The following is a 7560-nucleotide window of genomic DNA, read 5'->3' on the forward strand; positions in this document are numbered from 1 at the left end:
GACGTGGGAGAGGACGCCACTTCCTTGGCTTCCTCCGGGCCCCCAGCCACTTTGGGAGCGTTCCGGTTTCCGGTCTTAAGCGCTTCTGGAGCCCGGGAACTTGGGTGGGACGTTCCCGGTTTCTGATCCTAGCAGCCCTGGAGAAATCGGAACGGTGGGGACCCCTTTTAACTCTTAGGACTGGGTCACGGATTCCCAAACCTCTCTGTGAGGCAAGAATTTCTTGGGAGATCTTGGTAAAAATTCAGATTTCTGGGCCCCTTCCCGACACCCTGATGCACTACATCTCGCATGAGCTCAAGAATTCTCATTTTAATAAACTTTCCTGGGCTTATGACTCTGGTCTTGGTCTCGCGGGTGACAGTGGCCTTGGGCTACCTTTCTAGTTTCTTCTTTTGAACACCCCGAGCTTCGACCTCGCTACCCCGAGTGCTCGTCTCTACTTTCCGCCGCCACTAGAGGGCTCGTGGGACTTTGGGTTCGTCCAGTGGCCCTGCCTCTTGTTTTCTGATTGGTCCCTCGCGGGCCCCGTGCTGGGGTCACATTTTCCGTGCTGGGTGAGTTGGCGCGAGGCCAGAGGCGATGCTGTTTCTGGGAGACCTAGTCCTCACGTTGGTCCCCAGCTAGTGCTGATGGTGTTCGGACGCCAGACTTTAGAGCTGGTACTTCCCTCGTGGGACCAGGACGGAGAGCCACCTGTGATTGTGCCTCCCAGACCTGGGCGGAAGTGAGATGAGGGACCAGGCGTCCCACCGCCCCGAACACGCAGAGGCCCGGGCACTGGAGACAGCTCCCCCCGGGTCGGAGTTGGGCTGGTGGGCTGGGACTGGGGGCCAGGGGCATGCGGATCCTGCACATGCTATTTATTGTCGCACGGGGCTCCGGACACCTTTGCCGGAGGTCGCGGCTGGTTTCGGGGTCAGGATGTCTAGGAACCTGACCATGGCATCTGGCCCAGGCTCCCAGGAGCAAAAAGGGCCCCTGTTGTGACACCCCAGGAGTTACTGTGCCTACAGTGAGGACCTGCCCTGCCCACCCACCCGCTTGCCCCCCGCACCTGATGGCCCAGACTGGTGGCCTCCCACTTGCGTTTCTGTGGCTCCTGGCGCTAGGTCCCTGGAAACCGTCAGGCGGCTCCTGGAGCTGTGTCACTCGTGGGTGGCTTTGGCCTGAGACGCGCACCCTGGAGCAGGCCCTAGATCTGTTGGTGTCCGAGCGGTCCCTGGCCCTCCTGTCCCCGGACATCCACAGCCAGGTGCAGAAGCTGTTTCTGCCTCTTGCAGCGTCTATGCAGAGAGCTTGAGAGATGAGGGAATAGGTGAGAGAGAGGGACAGAGAGAGTGCTTTTATCTGGTGTGGTTGGCCCCGAAGACTGGGACACCACGGAGACTTACTTCCCCATTCGGATTTTCTTGATTCCCCGGAGTAGAGCTTACTTGGGCAAGTGACTTTTTCTCCTTTCGTCTGGAACTGTGATCCTCCAGATTTTCCCCAGGCGCAGAGTGAACGGGGAAGAGGGCTTGTTCCACAGGGAGGCAGTGTTGCTGCTACAATGGTCAGTGTCCACTCGAGGTAGATCCTAGGGGTTCAGGTCCTGGCTCTGCTCACTGCCCACTGACGATGTGACTTTGGGCAGGTGACCGTTGCCCCTTGGGCCTCGCTTCCCGCGTGGCTCAAAGGCTTATGTGGTGGTTTTGAGGACTAAAGGGGGAGCACCGTGTACATTTGACGGCACTGCTGGCATGTTGGTGCTTAAAACTGTTAGCTGGCCTGGCCTGGTGGCCAAACCTGTAGGTCCAGCTGCCCCGGAGGCTGAGCCAAGGAGGATCACTGGAGCGCAGGAGTTCTGGGCTGGAGAGAGCTATGCTGGCGGGGTGCGTGGGCCAAGGTCGCCATCTCTTTGGTTAATCTCTCAGAAGCGAGAGACCACCAGGTTACCCGAGGAGAGGCGAACCCACCCAGGCCGGAAACTGAGCAGGTGAAAATTCACAGGTGGACCAGCAGTGGACTTGTGCCTGTGAATGACCTCCGCCCTCCATCCTGGGCAACATAGGGAGACCCGTCTCTAGACAAACACAACGGTTAGCTGTTGTTACCTTAGGGTCAGCAGTCCGGTCCCGTCCGCAGAGCTGGGTCTCAGTTGACGGTGAGCCCAGAAAAGCAGTTTGGCTTGAGGCGCTGAAGTCATTACCACCCCCCCCCAAGTCAGGTTATCCAGCAGTGAGGAATGGGAGAACTGGTGGGGGAAGGAAAGAGGGAGTGGAGTACATCGGAAGATGTATGGGGGGAAGGTGTGCACTGGGAACGTCTCCCCACACGCTCCACATACAATCACATGCACACATTTCCACTCTTGAAGCCATTTGAAGCTCTCGTGGGGTCCAAAGTGACAAACCGGTCGTCTGTTATGAAAGTTTGTCCTCAGATCCCTGTAAGAATTTCCCCTGCTGTTTGGCCCTTTGATGATAAGTGATGGCAGGTTGGCTTTTAGGTCACAAACAATGGGCTGGGAACAGACATGCTTTCCAGGGAAACTTTGCCTCAGGGAACAGCGTTAACATCACTGAGCTTCAAGCTGTGGCCAGTGGACACTCAGGGAAGCCCTGAAGCCTAGAGTAGTTGCTACTTCTGGTTCGTTAGGTCTAATCAGCTTATCATCATCAATATAGTAGTTCTTGGTGATGTCTTGTGGAAGGGAAAGTTGATCAAGATTCCTGGAACTAGAGGTGCCTCGGTGACTTAGTCGATTGAACGTCCAGCTCTTGATTTTGGCTCAGATCACGGTCTCGCAGTTCATGGGTTCGAGTCCCGTGTCGGGCTCTGCATTGAGACTTTGGAGCCTGCTTGAGATTCTCTCTCCCTGTCTCTCTGCCCCTCCCCTGCTCGCTCATGCACTCTCTCTCTCTAATATATAAACTTTTTGGGGCGCCTGGATGGCGCAGTCGGTTAAGCGTCCGACTTCAGCCAGGTCACGGTCTCGCGGTCCGTGAGTTTGAGCCCCGCGTCGGGCTCTGGGCTGATGGCTCAGAGCCTGGAGCCTGTTTCCGATTCTGTGTCTCCCTCTCTCTCTGCCCCTCCCCCGTTCATGCTCTGTCTCTCTCTGTCCCAAAAATAAATAAACGTTGAAAAAAAAAAAAATATATAAACTTTTTTTAAAAGCTTAAAAAAAATAAATTTAAAAAAAAGTTCCAGGGACTAAATGAGGACACAGATTTAGAAGTTGACAAATGCCCGAGGTGGGACAATGAAAATGTATTGCTGGCCTTGCTGGCTGAAATCAAATGGCTTCTGGTGGTATTTACTAACAGTTATCGAGGAAACACATTTGCCAGGAGCTGCATACCAGGTACCAGCAATGAAACCACATCTGAAATAGTATCTGTAACTGTGGCCCCCACCTGGGCGAGTTTACGGTAAGGAAGGCACTGTCATCCTCCAGGATGCATCTGGTGTCTACACAGGCTAAATCAGCAAAGTGTATTGGGGCGCAGTGGGAATCGCCATTCCTACGTGTTTCAGGTCCTTGGTGGTGGCACTCACCCCTGAAATCCCTCTAAGAATGTGGCATTGCTTCTGGATTACTACTTTTCGTAAATAAAGGAAGTTCTAGTGGTTTCCACTTGGCCTTTCTCACCATAATAGCTGTCACTCCATAGGTCAGGGAAGAAGTGTGGGTATACCTGTTCCAGTTATAGTCTGAAACGGGGGAAATAATCATAGGGTGCATTTGGGGACTTAATGGGCCCTCTGTGAGACAGTACTAAGCTAAAACTGCATTAATCACCTGACCTCCATGAGCCCCCACTCTGACTGGTGGGCCACAGCAATGCTTCGGGTCTGCTGGAATTAGTGTCAGCTCAGAAGCAGTGTTCATTACTCCCCCAAAGGTCTGCTCATCTCCTTTTCCCTAATGCACAGTCACCCTGGTAATAGGCCGTAGGTCCCTTCGGGGGAAGGCTGGCAGAAAGATTAACATTCTATATTTTTGGCAGTGTAGTGAGGTCTTTCCTTAGGAGCCTGTGTCCCCTTCATTCAAAGGGAGCTGGGTATAAAAACTGGCTCAGGGCACCTGAGTGGCTCAGTCGGTTGAGTGTCCGACTTCGGCTCAGGTCTCGATCCCACGGTCTGTGAGTTCGAGCCCCGCGTCGGGCTCTGTGCTGACAGCTCAGAGACTGGAGCCTGCCTCGGATTCTGTGTCTCCCTCTCGCTCAGACCCTCCCCCGTTCATGCTCTGTCTCTGTCTCTCTGTGTGTCAAAAATAAATAAACATTTAAAAGAATTTTTAAAAAACTGGCTCAAATCTGGCAGTCGGTTGAGGGGCTGTGACTGTTTTGGTCAATCGATTTCCACTTCTGCACACTCAACCGGGAACACTTCCACTTAAATAGCTCAAGTAAGAATTTAGTAGACTGGACATTTGCTTCTCTTCAAGGGACACCATGATCAATTATGACACAAAGCTCATCCCTGGATTTTGGTGGAGGGCATACACTGTGCACTGTCCAAGTTTTCCAACTTTTCTGTGTGTAGACAATCCTCATGAGAAAGAGTTGGGGAAAGTCTTTTAAAAATACCATGGTTCATGCCCACCCAGGGACACACACAAAAAAGGGGAAACCTCATAAAACAAGACCCGTGTACCTTATGATCACAAGCACATTGAAGTACAGGGGAAGGAAGAATCACCCTTCAACCTGCTTTCATGCATCAAGTACACGAAGTGGTCACAACTGTGAAAACATCGACACTAATTCTGCAAAGGGGTCACAGTTTCTGTTTCCTTTTACTGGGACCATCTCCACTGTCACCATGTCACTCTTCAACCGCTGTGGTGCCCAAGGTGGAGCCCAGCCCCTTCAGGGAGCACCAGATACGGAGGGGAGTCCAGATCCCCGCTTCTTGCCATCGGGCTTGTCCGAAGTCTCTGTCTGCAGGCGATGGAGGGAGGTTTGCTGTTTCTCTTTGTAGCATAGCACACACCAGTTGGAGTTTTGATTCTTGACCTCATTTTCCTCTGAACCCCAGGTCCTTTTCTGGTTACCCATCTTTTTTTCTCCTTCTGGAGTTTCCCAGTCACATACAGTTTTGGTTGATATCGACACATGAGAGTTAAGGCTCTTTTATCACATTAAACCCACGCTTCAAGGAACGTACCGTCTCTCCCCACTGTCGCCTCCCCCAGGCAGACCTTCCCCTGTCATCAAACTGATGTGGCTCTTCCTTGAGGCCTTGTGTCTTGAACCTAGAACAGTGAGGAGCCCCAGATACTTGAGAGGCACTAGAAACTCACCCCGATGAGAGGCCTCACCCAGCCCCAATCTTGCGCCGTTACTGGCAAACGTCACAGGCATAGCTATTCTCTGCTGTTTTCATGAGATGATGTCACTACAAAACATCACATGTAAAACATGCCAGGTGCACACGTGTGTCTGTGCTGACCGGGGACAAGTAAGCTGGCCGATTGATTTCCTTTCTTATTAGTCCCTGGCCCTGGGGTCAATGTCAGATAACACTGGCCAGACTTTGTGGTGATAACCAGCTATGGGAAGGCAGGATCGATGGGCCCCATGCTCTCGTAGTGGTATTTCATACAGCAGGCCCAAGCCCCTTCCTGGAGGATCCCATGAGGTCCCTGCGACGGTGTTTTGTTTTGGGAAGCAAATTGTGCTCAGAGACTGAGCAATGTATTTAACACAGGTTCGCTTGGGAATTTCATAAGCCACTCGCACACAGGGTAATGTCTTTTAAAAAGTTTTTAAATTTATTTTTGAGAGAGAGAGAGAACACAAGTGAGGGAGAGGCAGAGAGAGAGGAGCCACAGACTCTGAAGCAGGCCCCAGGCTCTGGGCTGTCAGCACAGAGCCGGACGCCGGGCTCGAACTCACTGACCACGAAATCACGACCCGAGCCGAAGTCAGACGCTGAACCAACGGAGGCCCCCAGGTGCCCCCAGGGTAATGTCTCTTAATAAATGAATACAGAAGCATCATGATCCAAATCGATCACACTGCTGTTCCAGGTAAGGGAGATGAGAGGAACCAGGCGCAGATTTAGTTGAGCTGTACCTTTCTATGAGTTGGTACTAGGCAGAGATGACTTAGCCAGCTGACAGCTGGCATGCAGCTACCACCGCAAAAGCAAAAGCCCCCGTGGCTAGAGCAGGTTGCTAGAGAACCAATGCGGCTACCGGTGTTGCTGGGCAAGAGGATGGCCTTCCCAGGGCCAGTGGGTGGCTTTCATCACTGTTGGAAAAAGAGGCGCCTTTACTGTGGCAGTAGCTAATTGCCCCCAAGGTCTCTGGAGAACTGTTTAGATCAGCAAAGTGTGGCCTGGCCCAGGCCAAACACTTTTGGATTGCCCTCCCAAACTCTGCGTAATGATAGCCAAAATGTTCCTTATCTGGACATGTTGCTTCTTCGTACGTTTTTTATAGATAAGCCCCCAGCGAGGGCTTTCAGCAGCTGAGCTGCTGCGTGCTTATCAGTGAGAACAGACAGATGATGACGTCCCGACACAATCTGCCCATTCTTCTCTCAAAACAACTCTTTTGTCTTGTCAGAAGCAAGTGGATTTGAGATAATACCAAACCACTGCACAGCAAAGAGGCAGCTGAGTTCATACCTTTTATGTTCCTACGTTTACATCACGTACTACACGCTGTTATGCTCTGACATGTCTGTAAAGGAAACCAGAACAGATTTCAACTGGTTTTATCCAAAAGTGAGGTTGATGCTGGGGACAGTAAGGACCCCTGGCCCCTAAGACCCAGAGGCCACAAGAGCGTGTCTGTGAGACATGGGCCGACCCTGAGCAGGAGCCATGCCCCTTTGCGGCAGAGGTAGTGTGAGAGAGGGGCGGAAGGCTGCTGGGTAGAGAATCAGTGCCACATTTCTACACTGATGGAAACAAAGTCCTAGTACCAGACCTGGGGCAGGGAGGTTATATTGTTGTATAACAACAATAACCGAATTGTTTTTTTTTTTCTTCCAGGAAATAACTTTAAAATGTTTACTGCTGTAATGAAGGACCATATGGTTCTAAACATCATAATAAGAAATTTGAGGATTTAAAGTCAGGATCCTCAGGGGAGGGGCACGGAGAGAGGGAGGCAGAGAATCCTAAGCAGGCTCCACGCTCAGTGCAGAGCCCAACGTGAGGCTCAATCTCATGACTCTGAGATCATGATCTGAGCTGAAATCAAGAGTCACTCAACCCACTGAGCCGCGCCAGTGCCCAGAGTTAGCGTCCTTTTGAGAAAGATTTCAGAGCTGACAGTGGAATCGCTATATCAATTTATATGCTTTTGGAATGTGCGAAATCACCACCACTGCTTAGGAGCCACGGTTTGTCTATATGTTTCGCAAGTGCCTGAAACGGTTAAGTCTTAAATATGTGTTATAAGAAAACCAACTAGCAAATTTGTTAGCACTAACAGAATTTCTAACTTTTCTGTCTCCCCAGGAGCTCAAGCATATCAAGATCAGTGAAAGGAAAAACGTTTGTTTTGAAGCATTATTCCTTTATCCTTCAATCTAGCTTACAAGCACCTTTGAATAAAAA

Source organism: Prionailurus bengalensis, chromosome X (assembly GCF_016509475.1).
Source record: "Prionailurus bengalensis isolate Pbe53 chromosome X, Fcat_Pben_1.1_paternal_pri, whole genome shotgun sequence".
Taxonomy (NCBI): Eukaryota; Metazoa; Chordata; class Mammalia; order Carnivora; family Felidae; genus Prionailurus; species Prionailurus bengalensis.